Raw genomic sequence first — 16,361 nt, forward strand, 5'->3', positions numbered from 1 at the left:
GACCTTATCATTCCACCAGAAACTGCTCTCTCCAAAAGTACTAATGATTCTTTAATAGACACATCCAATGGTCTTTTCTCAATTCTCATTCTCCTTGACTTCTCTGAAGTTGTTGACACTGTTAATCACTCTCTCCTCTCTGATACTCTTTCTAGGTTTTCAGGGCACCATTCTCTCCTGGTTTTTCTACTACTCATCTGACCATTCCTTCTCAGTCTTCTTTACTCGATTCTAATCCAGATCATGCTCTCTAACTGTAGGTGTCCCTCAAGGTTCTGAACTGGGCCCTCTTCTCTTCTTCCTCTAAACTATTTCATTTGGTGATCTCATAAGCTTCCATGGATTTAATTACCATCTCTTTGTTGATGATTCTCAAATCTAACTTTCTGCCCCAACCTCTCTGCTAACCTCCAATCTTACATCTCCAAATGACTTTCAGACATCGCAAACTGGTTGTCCAGTATATATTTTAAACACAATATGTCCAGAACAGAAATAATTCTCTTTTCCCTTAAACCCTTCCCTGGCATGTAATAGTTTTGTTTCCTCCTTGCCTATTCTAATTCCTTCAATTTCTTTTTCTTTTCTTACTGCTAAAGCTAACATTTCCAAAAATGTGTTGGGGATATAATGCTTGCTGATGGTTTTAGATAGATATTACTTATAATTTTAAGGAAAACTCCATTTATTCCTATATTCCTTAGTGTTTTTAATAGGAATGGATGCTGCATTTTGTCAAAAGTTTTTTTTTTTTTTTGCCGGGGGGGGGGCCTGTGGAGTGTGGGGGGGCAGTAGATAAAGCACCAGACCTGGATTCAGGAGGACCTGAGTTCAAATACATCCTCAGACACTTGACACTAGCTGTGTGACCTTGGACAAGTCACTTAACCCTCATTGCCCCACAAAAAAAGCTTTTTCTGCATCTATTGAGATAATTATAAAATGTCCGTTGTTTTTGTTATTGATGTAGTCAATTATGCTGATAGTTTTCTTAATAATGAGCCAGCCCTGCATTCCTGGTATAAATACCACCTGGTCATAGTGTATTATCCTTGTGATAAATTGCTCTAATCTCTTTGCTAATATTTTATTTAAAATTTTTGCATTAATATTCATTAGAGAAATTGGGTCTATAATTTTAGTTTTCTGTTTTGGATCTTCTTGGTTTAGGTATCAGCACCATATTTATGTCATATAAGAAATTTGGTGGGACATCTCCTATTTTTCTAATTAGTTTATATAATATTGGAATTAATTGTTCTTTAAATTTTGGTAGAATTCACTTGTAGAGCCATCTGGCTCTAGAGATTTTTTCTTAGAGAATTCATTGATGGCTTGTTCAATTTCTTTTTTCTATGATGGGTTATTTAAATATTTTATTTCCTCTTCTGTTAATCTGGGAAATTTATATTTTTGTAAAAATTCATCCATTTCACTTAGAATGTCAGATTTATTGACATATAGTTAGGAAAGATAGCTCCTAATTATTACTTTCATTTTCTCTTCATTGGTGGTGAATTCATCCTTTTCACTTTTGATACTGGTAATTTGGTTTTCTTTTTTTTTAAATCAAATTAACCAAAGGCTTGTCAATTTTATTGATTTCTCCATACAACCAGCTCTTAGTTTTATTTAATAGTTCCATAGGTTTTTTTACTTTCAATTTTATTTCTCTCTCCTTTGATTTTCAGAATTTCTAATTAAGTATTTAATTGGGAATTTTTACTTTGTTTTCTTTCTAGCTTTTTTAAGTTGCATGCTCAATTCATTGATCTCCTCTTTCTCTATTTTATTCATGTAAGCATTTAGAGATATAAATTTTCCCCTAAGAACTGCTTTGGCTGCATTCCATAAATTTTGGTTACGTTTTCTCATTATTGTCATTCTCTTTGATGAAATTATTGATTATTTCTATAATTTATTGTTTGACCCACTCATTCTTTAGGATGAGATTATTTAGTTTCCAATTAATTTTTAGTTTGTCTTTCCATGGCCCCTTATTACATGCAATTTTTATTGCATCATGATCTGAAAATAATGCATTTACTATTTCTGCCTTTCTGCATTTGGTTGTGAGGTTTTTGTGCCCTAATACATGTTTAATTTTTATGTAGGTGCCATGTACTGCTGAGAAAAAGGTACATTTCTTTCTATCCCCATTCGATTTTCTCCAGTGGTCTATGATATCTAACTTTTCTAAAATTTCACTCATCTCCTTAGCTTCTTTCTTGCTTATTTGGTGGTTACATTTATCTAGTTCTGAGAGGGGGAAGTTGACTGAGAGTCAGGATTCCTGGACTTTGGTCTTGGTTCTAGCACTGTGTAACTCAGGCAAGTCACTTCCCTTTTCAGTTTCTCCACCTCTCAAATGAAGGGACTGTCTGTCTAAGGGCCTCTACAATCCTTTTCTGCTTCAAGAGTCTGAATGCTCCACAACCTCGGCTCATTCAATAAGAGATATTTATAGAATATTAATGATAATTCCTCACATTAGTAAAGTCCTGAGGGATACCTTAGAGTATGGAACATAGGATGTTGAAGGTAGTTATGACCTTCCAACACAGAATTGAATTTTAGATCTGGAAGGACAAAACACAGTTACAGCAACATTGTGCAATGATAAACTAAGCTTGACTCAGCTCTTCTCAGCAAAGACAATGATTCAAGAATTCCCAAAGACTCACAATGCAAAGTGCTCTCTCCATCCAGAGAAAGAACTGATGGAGTCTGAATGCAGATGGAAGCATACTATTTTCACTTTATTTTTTCATAGTTCTTTCCTTCTGTTCTGTATCTTTTTTTCACAAGATGATTAATATGGAAATATGTTTTACATGATTGCACATATATAACCTATATCAAATTGTTTACCATCTTAGGGAGGAGGGAGGGGAGGGAAGGGGAAAATTTGGAATTCAAAATTTTATAATAAAAATGAATGCTAAAAATTGTCTTTACATGTGATTGGAAAAAACGAGATTCTATTTAAGAGAAAAAGGAAGAACACAGGACATAGAACACTGGAGTGGAAAGGGGCTTTAAAACATAGAATGTTTGAACTGAAAAAGGCCTTAGAGATTATAGAGATCATCCAACTTGATATAGGAAAAAACCTGAGGCCCTTGTGAGGAGTGCCTTGGAGGAACCAGGATAAAGTTTCTGTTTTTAAATCCCTAGCCCAGTGCTTCTTCCATTAATGGAATAGACTGAAAGAGCTGAACAGGGAGTTAAAGAGTTAAGAGCTGGAAGGAGCCTTAGACCATATTACTATACTGTATTTCTATGTTGCTTTAGGGTTTACAAAGGGTCTTCCTCACACTAGTCCTGAGATGTATGGACTATGTGTCATCCCCATTTTACAGATGAGCAAATCGAGTTTCAGAGGGGAAGTGACTTGACTAGCTAGGGTCATGCTAGAAATTTTGTTGTAGGGCTAGAATGAAGAGTACCTGAATGTCCTTGATAATCTTGTACCTCTCAGTTTTGCTTAGGAATTGCTGGGCCTTCAAGTTAAATTCCTCAGACTGTTTTATAAACTATTGTCACAGACAAATGAGAGGATTGATCCTAATCACAACTGTTGGCTCTCTCTTGGCCTGTTTGGGACTGCTCCTTCCCACTCCTGTCTGTCCTCCCTCTACCCCCAATTCCTGCTGATGTCTAGGTGTCTGAGATGGCTGTCTGAAGGATAGATGGATGGATGGATGGATGGATGGAGGGAGAACTTTTGTTTTAGAGACAAGAAATCAAGTTATTTGTTTGGGAAAGAGAAAAGTGCTGAGGGGCAGGGAGCTATGATAAATATTGCCCTGAGCAGAGCCTTTGCTACTAGGTTTCTCAACCAGAGCCCCATCTAATCAAAGCTTCATGGTAAGGGGTCCTCTCCCCCACCCCAAGGTGAGTGATGATTTGGCTATTTCCCTGAGTTCTGCTGAGGCTCAGGATTGTGGAGGGCAGTGTTGGGGGGATTGAGAGGAATCATTTTCTCTTCCCTTTCCTCCAGGGATTAGTCAGAGTCAAGGCTTAGCTATAAAGAGGTACTGAAAAGAAAGTGTCCCACCCTGATCCCCTAATCCCAGCCTTCCCACCCTTGTACTGACCATCTGAGTAGGTGAGGTGATTTTAGTTCAGTGTCCCACACCTCCCTTTATAACCCCCTATCTCACCCTACAGTCCTCATATGCCCATTCCCCACATCCAAGGAATCTAGAGGTTGGAACTAGGGTATTATTTTCTAGGTGGGGCCCTCACAAAACTGGCAAGAATCAAGGTCCCAGTCTCTGCCAATTCCCCCTTCTTCCTTTATTCCTGAGTTTCAGACTGGCCACTGTCCTCTGTCTTATCCCAACCATCTCAGGACTCACCCATGCAAGCTGAGACAGTAAGTGAGGTCAACAGAATCCAGACCCAGAATCTCAGATGGCATATATTTGATGGCCCCGACATTTCCCTGAACTCCAAGGGTGGATCTTCCGTTGAAACAAAATAGGGAAGTGGAATGATGTTGAAGTAAGAGCTAAAATTAATCCTTCCAGTTTCCTAATTCCAAGAGAGTTGAGACAGGGAGGGGGGATGACAGCTTAGAAGGCCATCTTCCACTTCTTCCCAGGTCTGCCAGCTCACTGTGAACTTGGACAAGTCACTTCTTTCTAATGGGTCCCAGTTTCCTCCTCTGTAAAATGGAGGGTTTGGACTACATGATTGCTGACGTCTTTTCCAGTTGGGTACCCCATTTCATGTTCTAAGGTTCTTTCCAGCTCTATGATTCAAAATACTTGACTCTAGAAGTGGTTGCTGGAGTAAATCACGCTCTGAATTGCAGCATTTTCCAATTTCTGAGGAATAACTGCTCACAATGAAGATTTAACATTAGGCTCTCTAGAGTTTATATGAGCTGGTACTGATATCCCTGAATCTGTGTAAATGTTTTATCTCCATTCCACAGTAGAATGAAAACTTGAGGAAAGAGATTGTTTTGTATTATTAAGCCTTTTAAGCCTCCCCCCCTCTTTTTTTTTTGGTGAGGCAATTGGTGTTAAGTGACTTGCCCAGGGTCACACAGCTAGTAATTGTTAAGTGTCTGAGGCTGGACCTGAACTCAGGTCCTCCTGAATCCAGGGCCGGTGCTCTATCCACTGTGCCACCTAGCTGCCCCTGTCCTTCCTTTTTGAAGACCAATGATACCATGGGGTGCTATTTTGACTTGCTTGTGAATTAGATTTAAGTGAAACAGACTTGCTCAAAGTCATCAGCCTCACTCTCTTGTTAAGTCACTGAAGTCCAGTAGCAGGACAAAAGTCAGGACAGGTAGTGATGGCTTGGGAATCAGTGGATGACCTTGGCCTCTGATTTCTGACCAAGCTCTAAGTGCTCCACAGAGCTTGCCTCAGCCACCTTCGTGGGAATTGAAATGAATTGTTCTCATCCACCCATTTCGCTGGGAGAAGTCTTCACATGCTTGGGGTAGACATTCCTCTAACTCACCCACAGATTTGAGGCCTGCCAGTTATCCATAACCTGGTTTATCCCATCTAGACCACAGAGGTGTGAGGCCCAGAAAGGAAAATTGATTTGCTGAAGACCATCAACAGTTGTCACTTGACCCTTCAGGCCAGTGTGAGGTTCAGAGAAAAGATTCTTGGCTGGAGGGACAAACCTGATAGGGACTCTGTGGAGGTTGTGAAAGGGGAGTAGATATATCTGGAACAGGGGTTCTTAACCTGGGTTCACAGACCATTATGTCCATGGATAAATTTTGGGGGTCCTTGAACTCAATGGAAACAATTTACATCTCTATTTTAGTACGCTTGGTTTCCTTTGTAATGCATTTTATGTGTTTAAAAGCATCATTCTGAGGGTGTCATAGGCTTCACCAGCTGCCACAGGAATCCATGATCAACAAAAAAGTTAAGAGTCTCTGGGCTAGGTAGCCCTGGCTCCATTTCCAGAAGAGCCACAGCCTCAGAATCCTAAGCCAAAGAAGCTCTCTAGAGTCCTTGGGTGAGGGATGCGCACAGGGCAGGGAGGACAAGGGATATTCCAATCTTAATATTAGGCTTTCCCACCCTGAAAGGGAGTCACAGAGAAGACCTTATTACCCTCATGAACTTCACAGGCTCTAAGAGGTGGGAATTATTTGGCTTAGTCTTCTACCTTCTGATGCTTCTACTGTATATGTGAAGAAATCCCCCCCAGGGAAAACAGGAATCACTTTCTAGAGAGATCTTTGTTTTTGGATCCTGACTGCCAATTATTCTTTCCATCATCTGTACCTTGCCTATCACAAGGTAGGGTATAGAATAAGCATCTATCAAATACATGACTGATGAGAGCTGCTAAAAGGTTTTCATAGCATACATGTATGAGTCATAGCTTCATCGCATCCAAATTAGAGGTCAAGTGCAGAGATGGACTAGAGACCTGCTTGAATGTCCCAGGATGCAGTGGATTACCTTGGTATCTTGTAGCGATGTAGTAATAAAGGGGCTGGTGGTGGTAGTAGTAGTAGTAGTTAGTAGTAGTAGTTAGTAATAGTAGTAGTAGTTAGTAGTTAGTAGTAGTAGTAGTAGTTAGTAGTTAGTAGTAGTAGTTGTTAGTAGTAGTAGTAGTTAGTAGTAGTAGTTAGTAGTAGCAGCATGTTGTTTGGGTCCATAATACAGGGACCGTAATTGAGCATCTAGGAAAAGAGGTGGTGATCAAAAGGAGCAAAACTGGCTTCATCACAGACACAGATAGGGCAAGCACTCTATCCACTATACTACCTTACTACATAAAATCTGATTAGTTTAATCACCTTTTTAACAGTATTGGTAGAATCACCTGGTAGAACAGGAGAATGCAATAGACTTAAGTTACCCACGTAAATGATATGAGGTATCACAAAGTTGATGCTGACTCAGACTGGGCTCTGATTAGATGAGTGTAGCACCCAAATTCTGAAAAGCATGTTGGAAAGGAGAACAAATACAGAGTCAGAGAGAGACAGATAGACAAACACACAGAGAGAGGCAGAGAGCCAGAACCAGATTGAGTGAGAGGAAGAGAAAGAGAGGAAGAGATGGAGGAAGAGGGGGAGAGAAGAAGAGGAGGGAGAGGGAAAATAACACAGCTGCAAACAATGTACACATATCTCCTCCCTGTGGCTGGGCTGGGGTAGGTAGGAATATTTATTGGTATAATCAAAGCACAGGAATATCTAGTGAAACTTTCTTCCTCTCCTGCCTAGTTAGGCTGCTATGTAGTGCCCAAGATCCCTATATGGGAACACAGTAGATACAAGCCCTCTATGGAAATCAGTGAAAAGACACTAGAGACCAAATTGAGGAGAACAGGTAACCAGTATTTGTGCAAATCCTACCCTCATTCTCCAGATTGAGAATTGTTCTGAGGCAAAAACTTAACCAGAGGATATTGGACTCTCAGCACCTAGTCATTTGAATGCTCGAGTTGGGATAGGGAAAAGTCTGGAACCTGGGAGGTCATGGCTGCATTTTGGACATTACTTTGTTTTTGTTTCTAATCAGTTTCTTCTTCTGTAAAATGAGAAGGTTGGACTAGATGACCTCTAAGATTCCTTCCTGATCTAGATGTTATGAGTGTCCTATGGTGTTTTCTAAGTAAAATGTTTTACTTTCACCACAATATGAAGTTGTAATGACGTTTAATGGCTAGAACTAAATCAGAGAGGAGTTTCCTGCAGGTGGGTCTGCCTCAAGAGTATATTGAACCTGAGTTCCAAGTGGACTTTCAGGGAGTTAACAGGGAGGTTTGTAATGGGGAGACTGGCCACACTCACATGCCACAATGATAAAGTTGCTTTCATCAAGTCTTTACAGTCAAAATGGAGACATCTTGGCTAGAAAATAATAGTGTAGTAACCAGGATTTGGAATTAGTTGAATGACTAGACCTCCAAAATAGTCCCTCAGGGTTCTGACCTCATCCCTCTTCTCTTTTCTCTCTATATATGTGATCTCATCAGCTCCCATAGATTTAATGTTCATCTTTATGCAAAAGACACCCAAAGCTACAGATCTACTCCTAATCCTTTTTTGAGCTTGGAGCTCAAGAAATACTCCAGACTTACCAGCTAACTGCCTGCTAGACATCTCCACTTGGATGACCCACATTGTTGTTGAGTCGTTGTCATGCCCAACTCCCCATGACCCTATTTGGGATTTTCTTGGGATAGATACTGGAGTGGTTTGCCATTATTCTTCTCTAGCTCATTTGACAGATGAGGAAACTGAGGCAAATAGATTTAAGTGACTTGCTCAGGGGCACACAGCTATTAAGTGTCTGAGGCTTGATTTTAATTCAGGTCTTCTTGGCTCTAGGACAAGCACTCTATCCACTATACTACCTTATCCCAAAGTCAACATGTCCAAAAAAGAATTTGTTATTCCCCATCTGCCTCCACTTTGTCCCCCTCAGTCTCACTTCCCTTCACAATTCTCTTTTTCTGTTGGGAGCACCACCATTCTTTCAGAGACCCAGGTTCACCACTTCTGAGTTATTCTTTACTCTTCCCTCTCCTCGTTCAAATGAGATAATATTTGTAAAGTACTTAGCACAATGCCTGGCATGTAGTAGGCACTTAATAATTGCTTATTATTGCTCCTCCTCCCCTTCCTCCAATGTATATAACCAGCTACCCCCATACTGCCTTTCACATAAGTCCTCTTTCTCTCCCCTCACACAGCCACAACCTTACTTCAGGCAGTCATCACCTCTCTTTTTTTGAACATCACCCTCAATTGGTCTCTCTCAGGTGAGCCAGCTGAAGCCAATTGTTCAATTTTCAGCGTGAGCATTTATAATCAGGAATAGCCAATGATACAAATCGGGTCTTGCTTTGTTTATTTTTTGATTATTTAGGCTTAAGAAAGTAAAGGAGAGAATAAAGTAGATTAAAATTAAAAGTGTGTTCTGTGTACATTTCCCCCCAGAGAGCCGGTTGTTGAGAATTTCCTAGCACTTCCCTGGCTCTCTTCTGTCTACAATCCATTTCCACAGAGCTGTCAAACTACTCTACTTGAAGCATGGAGGTGACCACATTGCTCCTCATCTTACAAAATTTCAGTGACTCTCTTTTTTCTCTAGGATAAAATAAAACCTCACAATCTTGCTTGAGTCTCCCTTTCCAGGGTTATTTTACATGATTCCCCTTCACACACTCTACATTGCAACAAGCATGGTTTATTTTCTGTTTCCTGCACTCAGCAATCTCCTTCCTCTGGGCCTTTGTAAACTCTGTGCCTCACAATTGGAATGTATTTCTTCCTCATTTTTGCCTCTTTGAATCCATTGCTTGCTTCAAGGCTCAACTCAGATGTTGTCTTCGATGGAAAACCTTCCCTGATCCTCCTAGTTGTTAGTGTTCTAGCTTTCCTATTGGTCTCCATATTATGTAACAAATAGTATTTTTTAAAGACAAGAAAAAGAGGACAACATAGTTGATCAAAATATTGAAAAAAACTGAAAATGTGTGCAGTGTGCAATGCTTATGAACCACTGACCTCTGCATAGGAGTGGGCTGGGAGCATCTTTTTATATCTCTTCTTTTGAGTCATTTGATTTCTCTCTTTCTTTCTTTTTTGGTAAGGCAGTTGAGGTTAAGTGACTTGCCTAGGGTCACACAGCTAGTAAGTGTCAAGTGTCTGAGGCCGGATTTGAACTCGGGTCCTCCTGACTCCAAGGCTGGTGCTCTATCCACTGTGCCACCTAGCTGCCCCTGAGTCATTTGATTTCTATAATTTTGTAACTTTCACTTTTATTTTGTGTGTGTGCTTGCTCTTTGTATTTGCATTGTTTAGTCATTATATATATTTGGCTTTGTTTACTTCAGTCTGTATCAATTCATGAATATCTTTCTTGCTTTTATTGATCACATTCATCATTTCTCCTATAACAACAATATTCCATTACAATTAATGTATCACAATTTGTTTAGTCATTCCCTGATCAAAGGACATCTATTTTCTTTCTAATTCTTTACTGTCACAAAAAGTGCTGCTTTAAATATTTTGGTGTAAAAAGGGACTTTCTTCTTATCAATGACCTCCTTGGGGTAATGGAATATGTGGGTCAAAGGTTATGGGTATTTTAGTAACTTTATTTGGATAATTGCAAATTGTTTTTCAAAATGGTTGTACCAATTAACAACTCCATCAACCATGTACCAATGTGCCTATCTTCTCACAGCCCCTCCAACATAGACTATTCACATCTTTTGTCATCATTATGAGTAGGTAGGTTTCTTCTTTACATATTTGTAGGTGAAACCTCAGGGCTGTTTTTGAAGCACATTTCTGTTAGTAATTTTTTTTTGCAGGCAATGGGGGTTAAGTGACTTGCCCAGGGTCACACAGCTAGTAAGTGTCAAGTGTCTGAGGTCATATTTGAACTCAGGTCCTCCTGAATCCAGGGCTGGTGTTTTATCCACTGTGCCACCTAGCTGCCCTCTCTGTTAGTGATTTGAAACATTTTTTCATGTAGTTATTATCATTGTAGTTTTTGTGAGAACCGTTCCTATCCTTTGACTTCTTATCTGATATAAAGTGGCTATTGGTAATCTATCAATCAGTCTGTTAATTGTTTATATGTTTGGATCTTGTTTGGCTATATTTGGTATCTTGGATATCAAACTCTTGTCAGAGAAATCGGATACAAAGATTTTCCCCTGATTTGTTCACTTCTAATTTCTCACATTTTTCTGACATTTTCATTTTTAAAAGCATTTCCTTATGATGACTGTGTAAGCTATATAAAACAGGTATTATTATTGCCACTTTACAGATGAGGAAACATGCTTAGAAAGGAAAAGTGATTTGCCTAATGCCACATATGGATTAGTTTAAGTCTCAGAGTTGGATTTCAAATTTAGGAATTTCAGCTCTGATCTACTTATCTTTTCACTGAATTATACTTGCTTTTTTCACTTATAATAAACATTTTTTATTTAAAATTTTGAGTTCCAAAATCTATTTCTCTTTCCCTCCCTTCCCTCCTCCTCCCTGAGGCAGCAAGCAATCATATATAGGTTATATATGTACAATTATGTAAATATTATTCTTTTCATATAGGAAAACTAGAAAAAAATGAAGAAATAAAGTGAAAATAGTATGCTTCAGTTTGTGTCCAATTAATATCAGTTCTTTCTTTGGAGGTGGATAGTATCATTAGTTCTTTTAAATTATCTTGGATCATTGCATTGCTGAGAATAGTTAAGTCATTCACAGTTCTTCATCAAACAATATTGCTGTCATGGTGCACAATGTTCTCCTGGTTCTTCTCACTTCACTATACATCAGTTCATATAGCTTTTCCAGGTCTTTCCAAAATCATCTTGCTTGTCATTTCTCACAGCACAATAATGTTGTGTTACAATCATGTATCACAGCTTGTTAAGCCATTTCCCAATTGATGGTCATTCCTTTGATGTCTGATTCTAAGCTACCACAAAAAGAGCTGCTAGAAATATTTTTGTACAAATAAGTCTTTTTTTTTTCTTTTTTGGGATGTCTTTGAGATATAAACCTAGCAGTGGTATTGCTGAATCAAAGGGTATGTACAGTTTCATAACCCTTTGGGCATGGTTCCAAATTGCTCTACAGAATGGTTGGATCCATTCAAACTCCACCAGCAGTGGATTAGTGTCCCAGTTTTTTCATAGCCCCTCCAACATCCAACATTTTCCTCTTTTGTTATATTTGCCACTCTGATAGGTGTGAGAATTTCTCTGATCAGTAGTGTTTTGGAGCATTTTTTCAAATGACTATGGATTGCTTTGATTTCTTTGTCTGAAAACTGCCTTGAACCTGTGAGATTTAAAATTGGATATTAGATCATAAATCTCCCCTACTTAACCTTTCCCTTAATTTATCTCCCAGACTAGTAAATGGAAGAAGCTTTTGGTTTTCTAGATAGACCTTTTATTGTTATGGTAGTCACAAGGTGATGTTGATTAGAAGGATAGGAAAGTAGAAACACAATACAAATCATCTTAAGTCTAAGCTTAGTCTATATTCCTTATAAAAACTCACCAAAACCGAAGGCCACCTTTGGAGAGAGAGAGAGAGAGAGAGAGACCATCTGAGCAGCGCAGTCAGGAGACCAGCAGAGCAGGAAAAAGCCCCACTTCCGTTCTCTCCTTGCCTTTTCAACTCGCACCCCGGAAGTCGAGTGCATAGCAGGCAGTCTGACATGCGCAGTAGGCGCACTGGCGTGCGTAGCTCATGCCATTGGTCTCCTCCCCGAAAGGGTGGTCCTTAAAGAAAAACTGGCGTCTTTCAGTTATCCTAACCGACTGTTAAAAAAACTTTCATTTTTTTTTTTACCACAAACCATACTTTTTTTCTTTTTTTTTTTTGGTGGGGCAATGAGGGTTAAGTGACTTGCCCAGGGTTGCACAGCTAGTAAGTGTCAAGTGTCTGAGGTTGGATTTGAACTCTGGTACTCCTGAATCCAGGGCCGGTGCTTTATCCACTGTGCCATCTAGTTGCCCCTGAACCATACTTTCTTAACCTCAAAGAATGACTGTCATTAATTACTTTAGGCCTGCAAAAAAAAAAAAATAGAGAATACAATCAATCAATAAACAGTTTGAAGTCTAATACTGCTAAGCCAACTTCCTTCACATATTTTTTTAATTGATTCCCTTGATATTCTTGACCTTTTGTTCTTCCAGATAAATTTTATTATTTTGTCTAGCTCTTTAAAATAATTTATTGGTAATTTGATTGGTATGATACTGAATAAGTAAATTAATTTATGTAGAATTGTAATTTTTATCATATTGGCTCAGCCTACCCATAAACAATTAATATTTCTCTAATTGTTTAGATCTGACTTTATTTTTGTGAAAAGTGTTTTGTAATTGTGCTCATATAGTTTCTGGGTTTGTCTTGGCAGGAAGACTCCCAGATATTTTGTACTGTCTGCATTTATTTTAAAAGGAATTTCTCTTTGCATCTTTTCCTGCTGGATTTTGATATTGATTTGTAGAAATACTGATGACTTATGTGTGTTTATTTTATACCCTACAACCTTGCCAAAGTTGTTAATTGTTTAAACTAATTTTAAGTTGATTCCCTTGGATTCTCTAAATATACGATCATATTATCTGTAAAGAGTGATAGTTTTGTTTCCTCATTGCCTATTCTACTTCCTGTCTTGTTGATATAACTAGCATTTCCAGCATAAAACTGAATGATAGTGGTGATAATGTGCTTCATTCTGATCTTATTGGAAAGGTTTCTGACTTATCTTCATTACAGATAATGCTTGCTGATGGTTTTAGATATTACTTATCTTGAGGACAGCTCCATTTATTCCTATGCTTTCTAGTGTTTTTAATAGGAATGTGTTATACTTTGTCAAAAGCTTTTTCTGCATCTATTGAGATAATCATATGATTTTTGTTGGTTATTCATATGGTGAATTATGCTGATTGTTTTCCTGATATTGAGCCAGTCCTGCACAGTGGTCATAGTCTATGATCTTTTTCTATATTGCTGAAATCTTTTTGCTCGTATTTCACTGAAAATTTTTCCATCAATATTTACTATGGAAATTTGTCTATAGTTTTCTTTCTCCATTTTTGCTCTCCCTCGTTTGGGTAAGAAAACCATATTTGTGTCATAAAAGGGATTTGGTAGGGTTTACCTTTTACCTATTTTAAAAAATAGTTTATACAGTATTGGGATTAATTGTTCCTTAAATGTTTGGTAGAATTCACTTGCAAGTCCATCTGGTCCCAAATATTTTTTATTAGGAAGCTCATTAATGGCTTGTTCAATTTCTTTTTCTAAGATAGGGATATTTTAAGTATTCTATTTCTTCTTCTGTTAATCTGGGCAGTTTATATTTTTGTAAATATTTATCCATTTCACTTAGATTTCAGTTTCACTAGGTATATGATTGGGCAGAATAATTGTTTTAATTTCATTTTCATTGGTAGTGAATTCACCCTTTTCATTTTTGATACTAATTATTTGGCTTTCTTCTTTTTTCCAATCAAACTAATCAGTGGTTTATCTGGTTTATTGTTTTTTTCGTAAAACCAGCTCTTGGTTTTATTAGTTCAATGATTTTCTTTTGATTTTATTAATCTCTCTTTTGATTTTCAGGATTTCCAGTTTGTTATTTAATTAGGGATTTTAAATTTGTGGGGTTTTTTTGTGTGAGACAATTGGGGTTAAGTGACTTGCCCAGGGTCACACAGCTAGTACATGTGTAAAGTGTTTGAGGCCGGATTTGAACTCAGGTCCTCCTGAATCCAGGGCCAGTGCTTTATCCACTGCACCACCTAGCTGCCCCAAATTTGTGGTTTTTTAAAGATGCATACCCAGTTCATTGATCTACTCCTTCTTTTATTGATATATTCATTTAGAGATATAAAATTTCCCCTAAGTACTGCTTTGGCAGTATCCCACAAATTTTGGAATGTTGTTTCATTATTGTCATTCTGTTTAATGAAGTGATTTGTCCTTTGACCCATTCATTCTTTAGGGTTAGATGATTTAGTTTTGCATTAGCTTTTAATCTCTGTTTCCACAGTCCTTTATTAAATGTAACTTTTATTGCATCATGGTATGAAAATGCCCTTAATATTCCTGCTTTTCTGCATTTGGCTGTGACATTTTAATGCCCTAATTTATGGTCAATTTTTGCAAAGGTGCCATGTGCAGCTAAGAGAAAAGGAATACTTCTTTCTATTCCCATTCAGTTTTCTCTAGAGTTTTATTATATCTAACTTTTCTAAGATTCTATTCAGCTCTTTGACTTCTTCCTTATTTATTTTATGGCTAGATTTATCTGATTCTGAGAGGGGAAAGTTGAGGTCTTCCACAAGTGTAGTCTTGCTGTCTATTGTCTTTTATAATTCATTTATGTGCTATGCTATTTGGTGTATACATGTTTAGTGTTGATGTTACTTCATTATCTATGGTACTTTTTAGCAAAATGTGGTTTCCCTGCTTATCTCTTTTAGTTAGGTATATTTTTGCTTTTCCTTTGTCTCATGACTGCAACTTCTGCCTTTTTTTCAACCTCATCTGAAGTACAACAGATTCTGCTGCAGCCCCTTATTTTGACTCTGTGTGTATTCTGTTTCATGTGTATTTCTTTTCTTTTTTTTGAGTGAGGCAATTGGGGTAAGTGTTAAGTGTCTGAGGCCGGATTTGAACTCAGGTCCTCCTGAATCCAGGGCCAGTGCTCTATCCACTGCGCCACCTAGCTGCCCCATGTGTATTTCTTATAAACAACATATTGTTCATTCTGGTTTTTAATGCATTCTGCTATTTGCTTCTGTTTTATGGGCAAATTTATTCCATTCACAATCACAGTTATGATTACTATGCATTTCCTTCCATCTCATTCTCCCTATTTATCCTTCTATTTTTCTCTACCCTGTTCCTCCTCAAAAGTCTGTTTTCCTTCTGACCACTACCTTTCTTCATCTACCTTCCCTTCTATCTCAGCTCCCCTTCCATATTCCCCTCCCCTTTTACTTCCCTGTAGGGTAAGATAGATTTCTATACCCAGCTAAGTGTATATGTTATTCCCTCTTTCAGTCAAGTCTTTTGAGAGTAAGGTCCAAGTGAGGCCCACAATTCCCTCCCCACCACCATCTTTTCTTTCATTGTAAAAGCTCTTCCTTTCTCACTTCTTTTATGTGAAATAATTTCCTCCATTCTTCCTCTCTTTTCCCCTTTCTTCCAGTGTGTCACTCTTTCTCAACTTTAATTTTATTTAAAAAAAAATCATTTCATCAAGGTCATCTCACACTCTTGTCCTCTATTCATGTATACTCCTTCTATCTGTCCTAATAATGATAGGAGTTACAATTATCATCTTCCCATATAGGAATTGTAAACATTTTAACCTTATTGATTCCCTTACAATTTCTCTTTTATGTTTACCTTTTTATACATTTCTTGAGTCTTATGTTTGAAAGTCAAATTTCCTATTCAGCTCTGTTCCTCCTCCCACTTCCTCCAGGAAATGCTTATCAGGATAATGTTTTATCAGGAAAGTGATCTATTTCATTGAATGTCCATTTCCATCCTGAAGAATTATACTCAGTTTTGCTTGATAGGTTATAACTTTAACCCTAAGTACTTTACCTTCTAAGTTTTCTGATCCTTTAATGTGGAAGCTGCTAAATCTTGTATGATAATGACTGTGGCACCATGATACTCTAGCTGCTTGCAATATTTTCTCCTTGATATGGAAGCTCTGGAATTTGGTTCTCATATTCCTGGGGGTTTTCATTTTGGGATCTCTTTCAAGAGGTGATGATGGATTTTTTCAATTTCTATTTTACCTTCTGATTCTAGGATATGAGGGCAGTCTTCCTTG

This window comes from Dromiciops gliroides, chromosome 2 (assembly GCF_019393635.1).
Source record: "Dromiciops gliroides isolate mDroGli1 chromosome 2, mDroGli1.pri, whole genome shotgun sequence".
NCBI classification, from domain to species: Eukaryota; Metazoa; Chordata; class Mammalia; order Microbiotheria; family Microbiotheriidae; genus Dromiciops; species Dromiciops gliroides.